Raw genomic sequence first — 20,811 nt, forward strand, 5'->3', positions numbered from 1 at the left:
ACAACTGAACAGAACAAGGGTCAGTGCTCCGTGAAAGCAAAACATAAGAACAAGTTACGGACGGCCGTGTGGGGGGAGGGGCTGGATTTTTTTTTAATATCAAAATGGAGGACAGAGTTCATGGTCTGAACTTGTTAGACACTTGTATTTTTTATTGTTTGTCACCTCTTGTAATGATTGGCATGCAAATGTGGAAAAAAATTGAATATTCCAAAGTTACTTAGTGTAGCTGCACTACATATTAAAACAATTTACATTCCAGACACTCTGTGCCTAAATTCATCATCTATGGTATTATAAGCACTGTTCTTGGAATGCTTCTCTATGCTAAAGGCACTATATAAATGCAAATTGTTGCTGTAGTTATTTTTTTTTAAAAGGCTTGCTGAACAAGCCAGTCCACAAGATCCCATCTAAAATGGGTGAGGAGCATGTCATGGGCAAGCCCTCACTTGTGGGTTGCAATTTGGGTTGGGTGTGTAATTTAAATGAAAAATAAATCACACAAGGCCCATGCTTGCCAGTCTTGTTCTGCAATTTGCCATTAAAGTTCGAAAATGGGGCTACAGCTTAAAATTTCATTGATGTGTCTTCGCCCCAAGAGCATGCCTATTACACCGGTGTGATATTTTTAGTTTCCACTTGCTACCCTGGAGCATCTGTTGATTGAATTTGCCACTTCATTGGCATCTTTTTCTGTAGAAAACCCACAAGGCTTAGATTGCCTTAATCCATTTCACACAAGACTGTTACAGGCATCAAAACAAAGGAATCTTTCATAACTTGTCGAAAGAAGTCCATGGGCGGAATCGTCCCAGATTTGCACTAAGTGTGGGGGCGGGTGGGAAAATGACGCTTTACCCGTCAGCCGCGATGGCCAGTTTTCACGCTGAATCAACCCAAACCCGCAGCATTAATTATGCATTCCAGGGAAACATGCTGTTTCCATGATGGGCAGGCTCCGATTAGCCTGCCACGCAGTCACCTCGCCTCTTCATCACGCTAGGCACCACATTTAAAGTACAGCCGCGCTCAGTGCTTCCAGCCCAGGACTGCAGCAAAGAAGACATGGCCCCGAAAGGCAAGAAGACTGCAGCCCTCAAGCACCTTTTGGACGCCGTGGAGGACCACTGTGAAGTCCTGTACCCCCACTCTGGCCGCAGGAGGGACAGCTACATTACCGCTCAGGCTTGGAAGGCGATGGCAGCAGTGATCAGTGCCAATGCTGCATAGAAGAGGTTGGCCATCCAATACAGATAGATGATGAATGATCTCATCTGTGCAGCCAGCGTATGGTAACCATCTCATCATTCTAAACTCACATACTCAAGCCCATCACGCATTCACTGGCATCCCACTCACTGCCAGCTCAAGGGACATCACCACCCATTCTCACACACATACCCCCACATGCCCATCTGGCCTCATCTCTTCTGGAGACTCCCTCCTCAACCCTCACCACCTTGAGGCCACTTGCACAGATTAACATGTGACCCCACACACATCCTGGTATACCCACTTCCTCAGTACAGCTCTTGTCCTGCAGCCTCTTCCCTTGCCTGAGGCCACTTCTCCCCATTCCTCAAGCAAGACCTTGCCCTGCAGCCATTGAAAAGCCACCCACATATGGCTAATCTGGTAGGTAGAGACCTACCCGTGAGCTCCCCTAAAAGTGATGTGGTGCTGTCTGTGAAGCCTGGCGCTGATGACTGCGACTGCTGACTGAAGCAGGGTAGGCAAACAAACCTTGAAGCCCCGATTGAAGTGCAGCCTTCCAAGTGCACGCCTTATATATGCTTTCTGTGAAACACGTCAGCGTGCCTTCCTGCCGATGTGGGGGGACGATCCAGTGGGGGGAATGAGCCTGGCAGGCTGGCCTTATAATGATATGCTAATGTTTTACAATGAGGCTCCTGACATCCGATGGTGGGAAATGTGGCCAGCCATTGATGGGCTGAGCAGACGATCGGAAACTGGTTTCATGACGTCGTGAAACTAATTTTTGGCCTTTTCGCCATGTTGTCTGCTCACACCACCGAACTGACCCGACACCAGCGGGCACGGAAAATCCCAGCCCATGTTTTTTTCATTTCCCCATGCCCCTTTAGATCTCCTAGGGACTAAAATATAAGAGGAATTTTAATCTTAAAAATTGAGTAGGTTTGGGTCAGGTGTTGAAGTATGAGAATTCTGCTTCCCAATCCAAACCTGCCTCCAACCCACCCATTTCCAGCTCTAACTGAGGCAGGAAGATGGGCAGATGACCAACTTGATCCAAGGAGGCAGGCAGATTGGAATTTTAAATATGGTAATCAGGTTGTGGGCCTCATTGTCATCATACTTTTCAATTTTAACTGCAGTTGGCAAACCCAACAGCTTCACTGAAGTGAGGATTTGTTGGATTCAAGAGGGAAATTCCTTTACTGCTACTTCCTGAATGAAGGTGCCTGCCCGAGGAATTTCCATCATTGGACACTCTCACCGATCTTTCCTGAGGCCTCTGGCCCTACCACGAGGCTTCCATTGCAGTTTCCCTCCCCTTCAGGCCTCCGATGTCCCATACCTAGGCACCCAACCTCCTCCCCAACTATGTACCTTCTAAGTATGCTCCCCCCCCCAACCCCAGGGTTGGCAGTCCACCCGATCACCCCCCGCTACTCAATTGACCTACCCTATTCCCCACCATTGGCATGGACCTACCTGCTGCTTCAGCACTCGGGGGCTGGGTTCCTGCCTGACTGGGTTCCTGCCCAGGTGTCATTCAGGCTGGGCCTCTGTGTGGGGAACTCATCCATGTTGGCACTAACATGCTGTGCAGTTAAAACTCCACAGCGCGGGAGTGAGTTGGGTGTGGGGGAGGGTGTGGTGGGGGTGCAGTGGGGGGAATCTCGAATTCCAGGGTCCCCACAAATTTCAAACTGACCTGCTCCCTGTAGGTCAGGAAAGTAAAAACTCAGCCCAATTTATCTGGATGAACAGTTAAATTTTCCCAATACTGTTCTATAAATAACTACAAGAGCTGCACATAAGTCTTATGATTTAAACATGTTGATTTATTTCTTCCTGCTTTTCTTTTGCTTAGTCTTTTCCTTAATGAACCAATTGAGATTTGCAACCCATCGAATGAGGAATTTCTTCTGCCAATTTGGTAATGTAACTCTTTCTGAACATTGATTGATTTACAATTTCTATAAAGCTGCTTTATTTCAAATAGAATTATTGTACAGTCAACCAGTTGAGGTATATTTTACTTTGAAACAAACCAAACATTCAAGGCTAGTTTTAATAATTGTTATTGTGTGTAGTGATTGGATAATGATTAGTCATTCATTTTTCAGGTTGTGCACCTGCATCTTTGCATTTTATTTGGTAAAGCTTTATTATGGGCGGTCTCCTTTGGTGCCCTGTTAATGTCATTGACTATTTTCTCAAGGCTATGCCCTTTTTGAATTAATTATGCATGTGATTTTAATTTGGACTTTTCAATTCTTATTTAATTTTAGCTTGAGCTTTTGACTAAAGCTCAACCATATCTCAGTCCATCAATGCAATTACTCCAAATCTTTGTGAGGGCAATCAATCTCCTTTTCGCTCATTATTAGCCCATGGAAAATGTTATCTTCTGTATTTAATAATGCTACTGCAGACACAGCAACAAAAATCCTGTGCACCTTTTTTAAGACTGTGGATATGTGGTAGGCTTCGCTTTGCTATCTATTTACCCACCTTAGCTCTATGTCCTTAACTATTACAAATCGGTCTATACCGTCTTAAAAATTTCAATTTTTCCACCATCCACAGCTTATTGGTGGAAGAAACTACAGGTTTCCACTATTTTTTGTGTGAAAAATGAAACGAGTCCCCATTGCAAACTAGATGAAATTGATTATGATCTAAAGAAATTCTTAAGTTTTTATTAAAGTACTAACTTTTGGAATACCTTTTATATTGCAACAAAGTTTTATCTAGCTCCTCAGTATAAGCAAATGCCACTCAGTGGAGACCTTTAACAATTAGTGGACATTTACTACCTGGTCTCTGCCCCTGCACCCCCTTTAAGATTGTAAAGTTTAGATTATGTCACCTCTCCTCGTTTTTCCTCCCAAAATGTATCACTTCACACTTCTCTGCATTAAATTTCATCTGCCAATTGTTCACCCATTCCACCGGTCTGTTTGTATCCTCTGGAAGTCCATCATTATCCCCCTCACAGTTCAGAATATTTCCAAGTTTTGTGTAACCTGCAAATGTTGAACTTATGCCCGGCACACCCAAGACCAGGTCATCAATAGATATATATCTAGAAAAACAGTGGTCCTAAAACCAATCCCTAGGGAACCCCACTGTATACCTTCCTCCAATCTGAACAACAACCATTCACCATTACTCTCTCTTTCCCGTCACACAGCCAATTTTATCTCTAAGCTGCCACTGTCATTTTTATTCTATGAGCTCTAATTTTGCTGACACAGGCTTTCCTTGATTAATCCACATTTGCACAAATGACTATTAATTTTGTCCTGGATTATAGTTTCTAAAAGCTTTCCCACCACCAAGGCTAAACTGACTGGCCTGTAGTTGCTAGGCTTATCCATACATAATTCTTTGAACAGGGGTAATTCTGAAGTCCTCAAACACCACCCCTGTATGTAAGAAGAATTGGAAAGTTATGACCAGTGTCTCCATAATTTTCACCTTTAATTCCTTCGGTGTTCTCAGATGCATCTCACCTGATCATTGTGATTTATCAACTTTAAGTATAGCCAGCCTTCCTTCCAAACTCCTCTTTACCAATTTTTGATTATGCTGTGTCTCAACTACTTCCCCTTTCACTGTGATTTTGGAAGCATCTTCTTCCTTTGTATAGACAGGTGCAAAGTACTTATTTAATACCTCTGCCTCAATGTGTAAATCCCTTTTTGTCCCTAATTGGCCCCATTACTCCAGGCTTCTGGTGGGTGCATTGCTGCCAGCTGCCCCCGCTCCCACTGGCACCATGAAAAGCTATTGGCCTTTCAGGGCATCCACCACTGAGGATCTCAGTCATAAGGAAGGCCTAATGGTGCTTGAAGGGCCACAGAACTGACCAGGGCCCCCCATCAGTTCTCCTACTGGTGAGTGAGACCCCCATTGGCCTGATAAAACCCCAGCTGTCCTCTTTAATTAATTCTGCCATCACTCCTTCTTTATTTCCTTCCCTATCTTCACTGAACACCTTGTATTCAGCAATATGTAGTACCCAGCTCTTCCCTTTTTATGCCAGGTCTCCACTATCGATACATTATATTTCCACATGGCTATTTGAACCTACAGCTTACCAACTTTATTTAGCACAATCCACATATTCACACACATGGACCAGGATGTTACAGCCAGTCCCGCCGAACTAGAATGGGGATTTTAATAGCTCATTGTATCCACTGCATGGAGACACGCCAGGGAGGGGCCATAAAATCCAGACCATGCAAACTAATTATTCCATTTCTTCGTATTCTGAACTCACTTAATGCCTTACTATTTCTTACTATAGTGTTTTCTCATTTTCCCAATTCTTTCTGCACCTTGTTTTTCTTCTCTAATGTTTCCTACTGGTTCTTATTCCCCTGCCAAGTTAGCTTAAACCCTACCCAATAGCACGAGCAACTGTCCCACAAGGACATTGGTCCCGACTCTGTTCAGGAACAACTGGTTTGGACTGTACTGGTCCCACCTCCCACAGAACTGACACCAAAGTCCCAGGAATCTAAAGCTCTCCCTCCTGTACCATCTCTCTAGCCACACATTCATCTGCTCTATCCTTCTATTTCTATACTCACTATCACATGGCACCAGGAGTAATCTGGAGATTGCTACCTTAGAGGTGCTACTTGCTAGTCTCTTACCAGCTCCCTAAAATCTGCCTGCAAGACCCCATCCCTCTTTCTACCTATGTCATTGGTACCATTACAGGCTATGACCCTTGACTGTTCACCCTTCACATCAGAGTGCTCTGCACAAGCTCAGTGACATCTTTGACCCTAGCACCAGGGAGGCAACATACATTCTGGATTCAGCCCTGCAGTCACAGAAACAACTGTCCGATCTCCTAACTATAAAGCCCTTTTATTATCATTGCTTTCCCAATCTTCCTCCTGCCCCTGAACAGCTGAGCCAGCTATGCTGCTTTTGACTTGCCTCTGGCTGCACACCCCAGAGGAACCGTCACTCTCACTAGTATTCAGAACTGAATGCCTGTGTTAGAGATGGGGGTGAAGATGATGGGGGTGGTTCCCTTTTTCTCCTACCTCTTGACTGACTGAATGCAACTTGTTTTTAAATGTTTTAACCCCCGAGTACTGTAACCGTCAGGAACAGACAAATGAAAGGTTTCCTCTTAAGTTTGAAAAATAAGATAACTTTTTATTTTTTAACACCCAAATACACACACACATGCACACACACGAAATGATGCAGAGATAAAAGCAAAATACTGTGGATGCTGGAAATCAGAAACAAAAATGGAAAATACCATATGTCTGTCTTTGACCTGCTGCAATGTTCCAGTGAAGCCCAACACAAACTGGAGGAACAGCACCTTATCTTCCAATTAGGCACTTTACAGACTTCTGGACTTAACATTGAGTTCAACAACTTCAACCATGAACTCTCTCCTCTATTTCACCCCTTTTTTAAACCATTTTTCAAAATTCTTCTTTATTTTTTATCCACTTATTTTTATTTTTATTTATTTTCATTTGTATTTGTTTATTCATTGTTTTATCCCCTTTTTATCTCTCCTTGTGGTAAAGTGAGGTACCCTGTCCCTTTAAGAGAATGCAAGTGTACTGATCATATGACAACATTGACAAATCACTGTACAGCGCGGGCAACTCGGAACGGTAATTCTAGTTCTGGAGGTTTCTGAGTGAGCTCGTATGATCTGGTGTCTAGCCCTATGTCTCAATAAACCATCACTGTTTATTCTTACATCAGTCTCTCTCTGTTATTGATTACAAGCAGCTATTGAGGAGAACATAGGAAGGCATGCAATTAGAGTTCAGTTGGCCAATGAACTCATTTACCAAAGACATAAAACCCCTTTTTCTCCCATTTTCTATCCCTTTCCCCACCACTGTCCCCTCCCCCCCCACCACCCCAAAAAGGGCCATCTGCTACTTGTTCCATGTTGTTCTTTCACAGAGTGCTTATCCCTAATCTGCTATACTCACATTCTCTTTTCTTACATTTATGCCACTATCAGCAGCTTTTTTAGCCCTGGCCACTACCATTAGCACTCCCTTTGTCCTTCTTTGTCAATCTCTCCTTTGCCCCCACCTATCACTGACCATCCATCCAGCTTCACCTGCCCCACCCCACTTAAACCGTACAAATGTCATCACATTCCTACTTCTCTTTAGCTTTGAAGGAGGGTCATATGGACTCGAAATGTTAACTCTGTTTCTCTCCCCTGGGTTTTTCCAGCATTTTCTGTTTTTGTTTCTGAAATGACGCAGGCCTGTAATTCCTGTTGTCACTGAAGAAAAAAGCTTTAGTAGTTTTGAGGGATGGATTTATGCTGCTGATTTATGTTCGCAGCAGCAGGTTTCTCTTAATCTATTCCAGTTAAAGTTCATTAGTGACACCCTGTAGTGAAGTTCTAGTTTCCAGGTAGGGGGTTTGAGGCCAACCAGAGTCTCTGCTTATAGTAAAGTAAAATACTGCAGATGCTGGAAATCTGGAATAAAAACAGAAAATGCTGGAAAAACTCAGCAGGTCTGGCAGCATCTGTGGAGAGAGAAATAGAGTTAACGTTTTGAGTCTGCTCTGAAAAAGAATTGCATGGACTCGAAACGTTAACTCTGTTTCTCTCTCCACAGATGCTCCCAGACCGGCTGAGTTTTTCAAGCATTTTCTATTTTTGTCTCTGCCTATAGTGGTGTTCCTTTGGCAGAGTCTTTCCATTCTCTGGTCTAGATGTTTTGTCTCTGTCTGGATTGAATATGCCTTATTAAACTCCTCCAGTTTCTGCCACTTGACCAGCGCATATCTTTTCATTGTTCTCATAAATAGTTTCTGATGGCTAGACCATTCAGGCAATGGAGTCCGCGTATCACTCATCCACATGCCGTGTTGTTTAAATAGAGATTTTCACACCATTTTCTGGATATCCAGGTTGGAGCCAAAGAGCCTGCAAACAGTGTTGTGAAACTAGTCTTTTTAATTAGTTGAAGAACAGCCATTAACTACTGGAATTGTTCTTTGCATTTTAATGGCTTGGCAAAGGTATGTCCAGGCAAGGTCATTTGCATTTTAATGACTTCTTCAAGACTTGTCCAGCCATGAAGATTAACTCAGGGTTCTTGCAGTTCCATGTGTATTTGCAGGAAAGAAAAAGTCATCTGACCCCTCAATTCTATTTTGCTTTACAGGAAAGTGCCTATTTCAGCTTTACATTTCATAAATTCATATTTATAGCTTATAAGTTTATATTGTGTGAGCATGACAATCAGATGGAGAGCGAGATACAGTCAGGGGACGACTGCACTAATTGAAAGGTGGAGCAGACTTGAGGGACTGAATGATTTACTCCTATTCATATTGCCTCCTGCAACTCTGATTAAAAAAAGCTGGAACTTCAATTTTGCATCTTAATCATGATGCATAGCCTGTCTCCAAGCTGCATGTAAGGGTGGATGGGAAACAAACTGACCCAGTCTCTCAAGTGAGGCAAGTTATCCACTGCCATCAATCCTGTTCAATGTCTTCACCAATGATGTGCTGGATGATATCAAAAGACGACCTTTGAAGGAACATCTATGGGCATGTTCTCAAGAGTTATAGAGCTGCTTTTTGCAAGAAGAATTTTCCAACAACACGGTATCACATGTTGTTGTAATGGTTTTATCCACCACCGCTTTTGGCTTCAAAAGCAGAATTACAGCAGACTGCAGAATGTTGGAAAATGCGCCAAGTAATGTAAATGATCAAAATTTCCTGGAGGTTGGGGCACATGCTCCACGCCATAACAGGAAAAAGATTCACACTTTCAGTATCTGTGGAGAGAAAGACAAGAGTTAACGTTTTGAGTCCGTATGACTCTTGTTCAGAGCTAAAGGGAAGTGTTAATGTGGTGAAATATATTCTGTTTAAGGGGAGTGGAACCGGTGAAGCTGGATAGAAGGCCAGTGATAGGTGGAGGCAAAGGAGAGATTGCGAAAGATGTCATAAAGATAAGGTCAAAGGGTTTTTAATGGTGGTGGTACTGGCTAAAGGAAGTGCTAATGGTGACATTAGGAGTGGAAAGCAGAATGTGATAATGGCAGGACCAGGGTAAGCACTTTGGAAAGTGACAGATGGCCCTGGTGGGGGTGGGTGGAGGGAGGGGACGATGGTGGGAAAACAGATTGAAAAGGCTAAAAGCTGGGGATAAAACTGAAAAAAAAATGGAAGTAAATTTAAAAAATAATAATAATGAAAGTAAATGGGGAAAAAATAATTTAAAAAAATAAAAATTTAAAAATAAAAATGAATATAGAAAAAAGGGGGGAATGAAAAAGGGGTGAAGATGGAGGAGAGAGTACATGGTCTAAAGTTGTTAAACTCAATGTTAAGTCCAGAAGGCTGTAAAGTGCCAAATAGGAAGATGAGGTGCTGTTCCTCCAGTTTGCATTGAGTTTCACTGGAACATTGAAGCAGGCCAAGGACGGACATATGGGCATGAGAGCAGGGTGGAGTGTTGAAATGGCAAATGACAGGGAGATCTGGGTCATGCTTGTGTGACAGTGGCACATGATGGGACATGTCAGCATTTCTTTTTCTCATCTTTAATCAAACTTTTAAATCTGAGCCGATCTGCCTGAGGCAGCACTTTGCCTCAGGGAGACCTGTGTGCTCCTTTATGTGCATGCACGTAAGAGCGCACTCCAGGCTCAGGGAATCCTAGGCCCCGCCCGCACAGAGAGCACATAGCGCTTCCTGGCGGACGTCACGCTGGGCAGGCCTTAATTGGTCCACCCAAGTAAAATAGCGGCTCGCCCCCGGTCGGGGGCACCAATTGGGAACCCGCTCACTCGCGCCCGCTCTCGCACAACTCCCCCCCTCCCCCATGATGGTGGAATGATCCTGCCCTATATTATTTTGCCTTCACACTTTCAGTGTTAAGTTACCTGTCAAATATGTTTAAACTTGTCTCTGCAAATAAAAAAATACAGTAAATTAACTTCTCCTTTTGTACAAGTGATAAACCATTAGATGTACAAGCAACTTAAGATCTTTTACATTCTCATCATAATTATTTGTTTTCAAGTTGTAGAGTAAAGCTTTCCCAAAAGAAATGAATTATAGAATTTAGAGCCTTTAAAAACCTGAACTTTGCTTACAGGACTATATTCAGGGTTGTTTTGAATGGCTCATTTCGAGTTGTCAGCTTTTATCAGGGCTGTCAGCTTTTTTTGAAAGCTCATTGTCAGCTTTTTGGATAGCATATATCAATACACTGCAGTATGAATGCAGAGAATGTTGCCATGGGCTGGGGCATACGCAATCAGTTGTCCAAACTGAGTTACATTTAGGCATGGAAAATGGTATCAGCATTTCCCAAGTTAAAGCTTTTAGAATATTCAGTTTGCTTTGGATCACATTCTAACCTTGAATCCTTTAAAGCTTTGAAGGTCCAAAGTTTTGGGGGAGAAAAGTGAGGTAGTAAAATTGTAAAGAATTTGAACAGTCTGAACTTCGAACAAAACAGATCAGTAAAATCAGGATTCCAAATCTTAAGAACATAAGAACAGAAATAGGGTCAGGAGTAGACCACACAGTCCATCAAGACCACTCCGCCATTCAGTATGATCATGGCTGATCTTGGGTTTCAACTCCATTTTCCCACCCACTCCCCATATCCCTTAATTCCCCGAGGGACCAAAAATCTGTCTAACCCAGCCTTAGGTATATTCAATGATGAAGCACCCACAAACCTCTGTGATAGAGAATTCCAAAGATTCACAACCCTTTAAGTGAATTAATTTCTCCTCCCCTCAGTCCTAAATGAACAGACCCTTATCTGGTCCCTGTGTTTTAGATTCCCCGACCAACAGAAACAATCTCTCAGTGTTTACCCTTTCAAACCACTTCAGAATTTTATAAGTTTCAATGAGATTGCCTCTTATTCTTCTAAACTCCAGAGAATATAAGCCCAATTTACTCAGCCTCTCATCACAGGACAACACTGTCACCCCAGAGACCAATTTAGTGAACCTTTGCTGTACCGCCTCCAATTCATGGATATTGTAGTAATTGTAAGCTAAACCATTTCATACTGTTATGGGGATCATGTGACAGGATAGATGAATCAATCCTAAGCATGGGGAACCTTTGGGGCGGAGCTCTTTCTAGCATTTATCTTGGATTGGAACAAGCATGTAGCCACATCTGGAGTCTGCAAATAAAGTTTGCTGTTTCTTAGAAGAAACCCATCCTGCACTCCAAGTTTATTACAGATTACCTTTCTTAAATGTGGAGGCCAAAACTGCACACAGATGCAGACTCACAAAAACCCTGTACAAGTGTAGCAAGACTTCTTTATTATTGTACTCCAATCCTCTTGCAATAAAGGCCAACATGCTATTTGCCTTCCTAATTGCTTGCTGCACCTGCATGCTAACTTTCTGCGTTTCTTGTACAAGCACAGCCAAGTCTCTTTGAACATCAACACTTACAAGTTTCTCACTGTTTAAAAAATATTTTGCTTTTTTATTCTTATAGCCACATTTCTCTATATTATACTCCATCTACCACCTTGTTGCCCACTCATCTAACCTACCTATATTTCTTTGCAAACTCTCTGTGTCCTCCGCACAGCTTACCTTTCCATCTAATTTAGTATCACCAGCAAACTTAGATACATTACTCTTCATTTAAGTCATTAATATAGATTGTAAGTAGCTGAGGCCCCAGCACTGATCCTTGCAGCACTCCACTATTCACTGCCTGTCAACTAGAAAAAGCCCATTTATGCCCACTCTCTGTTTTCTATCCGTAACCAATCCTCTATCCATGCTAATATGTTATTCCAAATATATGAGACCTTATTTGCCTATTAGCCTTTTATGTGGCACCTTATCGAATCCCTTTTGGAAATCCAGGCATACTACATCTACTGTTCCCCTTTATCTAAACTTCTAGTTACATCCTCAAAAAACTCTAACAAATTTGTCAAACAGGATTGTTCCCGGGATGGCGGAACTGTCCGCTGAAGAGAAATTGCGGACACTGGGCCTGTATTCTCTAGAGTTTCGAAGAATGAGAGGTGATCTCATTGAAACCTATAAAATACTTAAAGGGATAAACAGGATAGATGCAGGTAAGTTGTTTCTCCTGGTTGAGTCTAGCACCAGGGGACACAATTTCAAAATAAGGAGGATGCCACTTAGGACCGAGATGGGTAGAATACTTTTTTACTCAGAGGATTGCGAATCTTTGGAATTCTCTACCCCAGAGGGCTGTGGAAGTTCAGTTATTGACAGATTTCTAAATGCTAATGACATAAAGAGATTGGGGAAAGTGTGAGAAAAAGGCTTGAGCAACTATGATCATATTGAATGGCAGAGCAGGTTCGATGGGCTGAGTGGCCTACTCCTGATCCTATGTTCATATTTCCCTTTAGTGGAACCATGTTGGTTTGTTCTAATCATACTATGCTTTTCTAGATGCATTGTTAAAACTTCCTTAAAAGGAGATCCCAGCTTTTTCCCAACAACTGATGTTAGGCTAACTGGCCTGTAGTTCACTGCTTTCTCTCTCCCTCCTTTCTTGAAAAGCAATGTAACATTTGCGAACTTCCAAGCTGATGGGACCACTCCTGAGTCTAAGGAATTTTGGAAAATCATGGCCAGCACATCCACTATGCAGCTATCTCTTTTAGAACCACAGGGTTTAGGCCATCAGGTCCTGGGGTTTTGTCAGATTTTAGTTCCTTAAGTTTCTCCAATACTTTACCGTTGCTGATATTAATTTCCCTAACTTCCTCACTCTTTTTAGCACCTAGGTCATCGTCTATTTCGATAGTGAAGGTAGACACAAAATATTTGTACAATACCTCTGCCACATTTGTGCAATACCTTCTTCGTTCCCCATGATAATTTCTCCCCGTTACTGCTTCTAATGGACCAATGTTTACTTTAGCTACTCTCTTCCTTTTAATATATTTATAAAAGCTCTTACAATCTGTTTTTACATTTCTGGTTAGTTTAATCGCATATACAATTTTTTCCCTTTTTATTATTTTTTTGGTGCACTTTGCTGGTTTCTAAAACATTCCCAATCCTCAGATTGCAATTGTGTTTTTGCAACATTGTAAGCCTCTTCGTTCAATCGAATACTATCTTTAACTTCCTGAGTTAGCCACGAATGGGTCCTTCTTGCTGAGTTTTTGTTCTTCAATGGAATGCATTTTTGTTAAACATTTTGAATTGTTTCTTTAAATGTTTCCACTGTTCATTTACCTCCATACCTTTTGGTCTATTTACCCAATGAACCGTGCCCAGTTCTCCCCTCATACCTAGGTAATTAGCCTTGTTTAACGTTAAGATTTTTATTTGTAATTGGAGTATGTCATTTTCAAACTAAAGCAGGCGGGTGTAGGCGCGGGTGGGCCCAGAGCCGATCGCCACCCGCGATCAGCTGCGCACCACCATTTTACACGGGCGGGCCAATTAAGGCCCGCCCAGCGTAACACGCGGGCGGTCGTGCTCAGCACTATCTGTGCGGGTGGGGGGAGGAGGGACAGTTGGGGCCTGTGCTCTTTCACACATGCGCACAAAAGAGCGCAGCAATCTCCCTGAGGCACAGAGCTGCCTCGGGAAGATTGAACAGAGGATGAAACATTTTAATAAACGATATAAACATTGATTTAAACATGTCCCCTCATGTGTCACATGAGTTGGGACATGTTTGTGAAGGTGGGGACACACTCAGTGTCACATGAGTTGGGACATGTTTGTGAAGGTGGGGAAATTAATTAATTGGTTTTATAATAACTTCAGGAAACCTCATCCCGTCCGTGGATGAGGTTTCCTGAAGAATGCAAAGGCCGCTTGGGCTTTTTGGCTGCTGCCAATCTTAAAGTTGATCGGGCAGCATTCTTAACTAGTTTAATTACTTTCTTAATGGCCTTAATAGGCCATTGACATTTCGGCAGGCGTGCAGCTGCCTCCGGTGCGCGCCTGCCAAACGAAATATCGAGATGACGCGCGATGACATCGGGACGCAAGTCCAACGTCATCATGCATCATTTCATATGTTGGCATGTCGGGTCCGCCCCCGCCATGCTGACCAGAAGATTCAGCCCCATTAGTTTAAAGCCCTGTCCAGAGTATACGATTAGCCAGGACACTGGTCCCAGCCCGGTTCAAGTGGAGCCCATCACAATCAGAATAGCTCACTCTTCTCTGAGTAGTGATTCCAGTGCCCCATGAATCAAACCCCTTTCTTCCCACACCACCCTTTGAGCCATGCATTTAATTCTCTGATCTACTTAACCCTGTGCCAATTGGCATGTGGCTCACGTAACAATCCAGAGATGATTACCTTTGATGATCTGTATTTTAATGTGGACCCTAACTCACCACATTCTCTTAACAGAACATCATTCCTGCTTCTACCTATGTCTTTGGTTCCCACATGGACCGCAACAACTGGATCCAACTCCTCCCACTCAAACAGTGGAATTTTACAGCTGTGTCATGGCAGATGCGGGGCCATAAAATGTGGCGAGCAATCCAAAAGTCTATTGACTTCAGCGGGACCATATAATCCCACTGGCATAAAATTCTGCTGCAAGTTTCTCTCCATCCACAAGGAGATGTCTTTAATACTGGCACTGAGCAGGCAACACAACCTTCAGAGCTCCCTGTCCTGGCTGCAGAGAACAATATCTACCTCACTGATTATATCATCTCCTATCACTACCATATTCCTCTTTGCTCTACCAATTTAAATGGCATCCTTCACCATGGTGCCATAGTCAGTCAATTCATCCACCTTACAGTCTTTCTCCTCATCCACACAGGTAACAAGCAGCTCATACTGTTTGGACAAAGTCAGAGGCCGAGACTCCTCCATCATTACATTTTGTGTCCCCATAACTGCTCGACCAGCAGTCACACCATCCTGTCCCTGACCACTGATGAACTCTAAAGTTCTGCCTATCCTAAGGGGTGTAACTGCCTCCTGGAAGAAAGTGCCCAGGTAACTTTGCCCTCTCTGATGTATCGCAATGCCTGCAGCTCTGCCTGTAGATCAATGACTGTTGATGCTCCTTAAGCTGCACATTTACTATAGACGTGTTTGCCTTGGATTACATTGGTACCCAGCAGTACCCACAATCCACAGTCGCAACACATCACCTGCCATCTTTATTAGGGGTTAGTGAATTAATTAATTACGTTTCCTTAATTAATTTATAATTAGTAAACTCCATTACTCCCAATAAACTTTACTACTGCTGGCAAACCTTAATACTATGAATAAAACCTGACAATTTTTAATACATTACACACTTTTAAAAGATAAAGGAGCAAAATACTCACTGACCAATCGCTTACCTGTTCCCTTCTGACCTTACACTTTGATTATTCTCTGAATGTGTTTGGTCCACAGACTGAACCCCTGCGCTAGCTACACTCCTTAATGGACTCTCACCTCACTCTCTGCTCTTTAATGGACTCTCGCCTCTCTCTCCGCACTCTTTAATGGACTCTTTCCTCTCTCTCCATGCTTTTTAATGGACTCTCGCCTCTTTGTACTTTTTAATGGACTCTCATCCTTCTCTCCCCGCTCTTTAATGGACTCTCACTTCTTTCTCTGTGCTCTTTAATGGACTCTCACCTCCCTCTCTGCTTTTTAATGGACTCTCACCTCTCTTTCTCTGCTCTTTAATAGACTCTCACCTCTCTCCATGCGGCCTTTAATGGACTCTCACCTCCCTCTCTGTGCTTTTTCATAGACTCTCACCTCTCTCTCTGCGCTCTTTAATAGTCTCTCATCTCTCTCTCCGTGCTCTTTAATGGACTCTTACCTCTCTCTCTGCTTTTTAATGGACTCTCACCTCTCTCTCCGCGCTCTTTAATAGACTCTCATCTCTCTCTCCGTGCTCTTTAATAGACTCTCACCTCCCTCTCCACGCTCTTTAATAGACTCTCACCTCTCTGCTTTTTAATAGACTCTCACCTCTCTACTTTTTAATAGACTCTCACCTCTCTGCTTTTTAATGGACTCTCACCTCTCTCTCTCTGTGCTTTTTAATGGACTCTCACCTCTCTCTCTGCACTCTTTAATGGACTCTCACCTCTCCCTCTGTGCTTTTTAATGCACTCTCACCTCTCTCTCTGTGCTTTTTAATAGACTCTCACCTCTCTCTCCGCGCTCTTTAATAGACTCTCACCTCCCTCTCCGTGCTCTTTAATAGACTCTCACCTCACTCTCTGTGCTCTTTAATAGACTCTCACCTCTCTCTCTGCACTCTTTAATGGACTCTCAACTCTCTCTCTGCTCTTTGATGGACTCTTACCTCTCTCTACATTCTTTAAAGGGCTCTCACCTCTCTCACTGCGTTTTAATGGACTCTCGCCTCGTTCTCCATGCTCTTGAATGGACTCTCACCTCTCCGTGCTCTTGAATGGAGGCTCACCTCTCTTTCCGTGCTCTTTAATGGACTCTCACTTCCCTCTGTACACTTTAATAGACTTTTGCCTTTCTCCCTACATTCTTTCATGGACTCTCACCTCTATCTCCATGATCTTTAATGGACTCTCACCTCTCTCTCTGCATACTTTAGTGGAATCTCCGTTAGGTCATCAATGACCTCCCTTTCATCATGAGGTCAGAAGTGGGGATGTTGACTGATGGTTGCACGAAGTTCAGCACCATTTGCAACTCCTCAGATACTGAAGCAGACCATGTCTAAATGCAGCAAGACTTGGACAATATCCAGGTTTAGGCTGACAAGTGACAAGTAACATTAGCACCACGCAAGTGCCAAGCAATGACCATTTCCAACAAGACAGAATCTAGCCATCACCCGCTTGACGTTCAATGGCATTATCATCACTGATTCCCCACCATCAACATCCTGCGGGCTATCATTGATCAGAAACTGAACTGGACTAGCCATATAAATACTGTGGCTACAAGAGCAGGTCAGAGGCTAGGAACCCTGGGATGAGAAACTCATCCTGACTCCCCAGATCCTGTCCACCATCTACAAGGCACAAGTCAGGAATGTGATGGAATACTCCCCACTTGCCTGGATGAGTGCAGCTCCAACAACACTCAAGAAGCTTGACACCATCCAGGACAAAGCAGCCCACTTGATTGGCACCACATCCACAAACATTCACTCCCTCCACCACCAACGCACCGTAGCAGCAGTGTGTACCATCTACAAGATGCGCTGCAGGAATTCACCAAGGCTCCTTCAACAGCACCTTCCAAACTCACAGCCACCACCATTTAGAAGGGCAAGGGCAGCAGATAGATGGGAACACCACCACCTGGAAGTTCCCATCCAAATCACTCACCATCCTGACTTGGAAATGTATTGCCGTTCCTTCACTGTCACTGGGTCAAAATCCTGGAACTCCCTTCCTAACAGCACTGTGGGTGTACCTACACCACATGGACTGCAGTGGTTCATGAAGGCAGCTCACCACTATCTTCTCAAGGGCAACTAGGGATGGGCAATAAATGTTGGCTCAGCCAGCGAAGCCCACACCCTGTGAATGAATAAAAAAGAATATGTCTCTCCACGCTGTTTAGTGGACTGTCACCTCTCTCTCTGCATTGTTTTTTAAAAATTCATTAACAAGATATGGGCATCACTGGTTAGGCCAGCATTTATTGCCCATGCCTAATTGCTCTTGAGAAGGCAGTGGTGTGCTGCCTTCTTGAACCACTGCAGTCCCTCTGGTGTAGGTATACCCATAGTGCTCTTAGGGAGGGAGTTCTTTAATTGACTTTTGCCTCTCTCTCTGCACTCTTTAATGGACTCCTGCCAGCTTTCTCCCTGTTCTTCTGCAATAGTCATAGCAATGACATTGTTGCAATGGCTTGAAAATGCAATCTTAACAAAAAACCTTCCGCTGTCACTACAGTTCTAATTTTCTCCAAACGTGTCATATCGCTGTTACCTTCTTTGTAATAGATCACCTGCTTTTCTAAACAGAAATAGGATTTTCTTTTGAGGTAAAATAAAATTTCCTGACAACAATTGACAAAGGCTTCAAGCTGTGTCTCCTCTCTGCTGTATGCTGTACATGCCATAAGAGCAGATTTGAAATTGTATAATTGCGTGCCTTTCTAAGACATGGTGTGCTAAATAACTTAATTGACAATGGCACAACAAAGCAAGCACAATAAAAACTACACTGCATTGATGTTTTACCATCTGTAAACGTCCATATGCTTGATTCATCCAAAACTCTGCTGCACATACCTTAACTTGCACCAAAACCAATTCACGCTTTATGCTGGCTGACGTATATTGGTTCCCTGTTTGTATTTTAAAATTTTATTCTCGTTTTCAGATCTCTCCATGCCTTTATCCCTCCCTATCTCTGTAACCTCCTCCAACCCTAAAGCCCTTGGAAATCTTTGTGCTCCTCCAATTCTGGCCTTTTAAGAATCTCTAATTTTAATCGCTCAGCCATTGGTGACTGTGCCTTCAGTTGACAAGGACCGAGGCTCTTGAGTTCCTTCACCAAACTCCTCTGCCTCTCTACCACTCTCTTTTTAAGGTTCTATTTAAAACCTATATTTTTGACCAAGATTTTGGTCATCTGCCCTAATATCTCCTTATGTGGTTCAGTGTGAAATTTTGTTTGATAATGCTCCTGTGAAGTGCCTTGTGAAATTTTACTATGTTAAGGAGCTATATAAATACAAGTTTGTTATGACTTGACGGAGTGGACAGGTTTCAACAAGAAACAGATAAACTTTATTACAGAGAGCTTTTCAGGTGCTACATGCTCGATCAGGACTCACGTCAGGAAGCCCCATCCCTGGATTGCCCACGTTTTGGGCTCAGATCCTTCAAGAACATCATGTGGCCCCGATAGACAGCAGGAGAGGCTACACCTTCAGTTACAACATTTCCTCCCCCTTTAGTTTTTTACAGTTTCTATTTACAGAGAACTTTGAATATCCAACAACATACACAAACATACAACTTCAGGTGATTAAAGATTAAGGGCAGAATTTTATGGCCCCATTTCGGTGGGGATGGGGATGGGGACATAAAATGCGGCGAGACATTCTAAACCCCATTGACTTCAAGGGAATGTTAAATCCCACTGCCGTAAAATTATGCCCTAAGTCTGAGGTGTACTCCTTATATGGCTAGAGCGGCGTAGCTCAACTACTTGAGAGGTTCCTCAACAGAATTGACATGATCAAGAACTGCATCACGAGGCACAAAAAGTGTCTTTCTTTAGAAAGTGGCATATTTGGTTTTTGGCAACTTGACAGAGACATTGGGCATGTCTATTCCAGGTTGCTCTGTCACCTCAGAAGTTGATGGCTCGACATTATTCCCAGGCGGAATAGTTGGTTGTCGGAATGTCTCTCTATCAAGCATATGGTCCACATGCTTTCGAACGATTCTATCCTCCACTTCCACCTGGAAGGATAAGGGACTGGTCCCTGAGACAATGCTTCCAGGAAACCAACAAGGTCCACTGCCGAAATTTTGCATGAATACTGTGCCACCTACAGTGAATGTGCAAGCTTTGCTGTGAATATCGTGATTCAATGTTTGATTACTCTGACTCTTCTCTACCTTACCTTCTAAATTTGGAAACACCAGACTTAACCTTGTACGTAGGCGGTGTTTTCATCAGCAATTCAGACGGTGTTGAACCCGTAGTCGAATGTGGCGTTGGACGATAACTGAGAAGAAAGTGGGAAAGTTGAGTTTCTAGAGTACCTTCTGATAACCTCTTCATACCAGATTTGAAAGTTTGCACAGTTAAACCTTTTGATGATGGATGGTATGGGGCTGTTTTAACATGTCTGATTCCATCAGGTTCATGAATCTCTGAAACTCTATACTGGTGCTGTTATCAGAAATGCCGATTTCTGGTAGGCCATGTACGCGAAAACAGCAACGCAGATTCTCAATAGTTGCACTTAATGTTGGCGATCCGACTTCATACACATCCACCCATTTAGAATGTGCACCTACAGTCAACATAAACATGATACCCAAGAATGGTCCTACATAACCAATATGTAGTATTAACCCAGGGTCGACCAGCCCACTCCTACGGATGCAGGGGAGCTGAAGCAGGCGACTTCTGTTGTTGCTGACAATGGAGACAGTGATTAATCATGCTTTCAATGTCACTGTCAATGCCTGGCCACCAGGCATAGCTTCACGCAAGTATTTTAATCCTTGATATATGTGGATGCACACTGTGAAGTTCGGTCAAGAGTGGTTCTCTTCCTTGTGAAGGGATGACAATTCTTGATCACCACAATAAAATTTCATCTTGACAACTTAACTCTGTTTTTCTAGCATGGCACGGTCTCAACTCTTCAGATGCAGGTGAATTTGACCATGCTTGCAAAACAAGGGCCTGAATTTTATCTTTGGTGGGCGTGCTTGATCGGCGGGCTCGGGAGCGTTCAGGAAATGTGCCCCGAACATGATTGGCCCCCGACCGCGATTTCATGCCGTCTGGCCAATTAACTGCCAGGGAGGGGGCGAGAAGAGGGTGGATGATGACATCACCGCGGGTGTGGGTGATCGCTGCGAAAAAGCTCCCTGAAGGCAGACAGCTG

Source organism: Cetorhinus maximus, chromosome 1 (genome assembly GCF_964194155.1).
Source record: "Cetorhinus maximus chromosome 1, sCetMax3.hap1.1, whole genome shotgun sequence".
In the NCBI taxonomy this organism is placed as follows: Eukaryota; Metazoa; Chordata; class Chondrichthyes; order Lamniformes; family Cetorhinidae; genus Cetorhinus; species Cetorhinus maximus.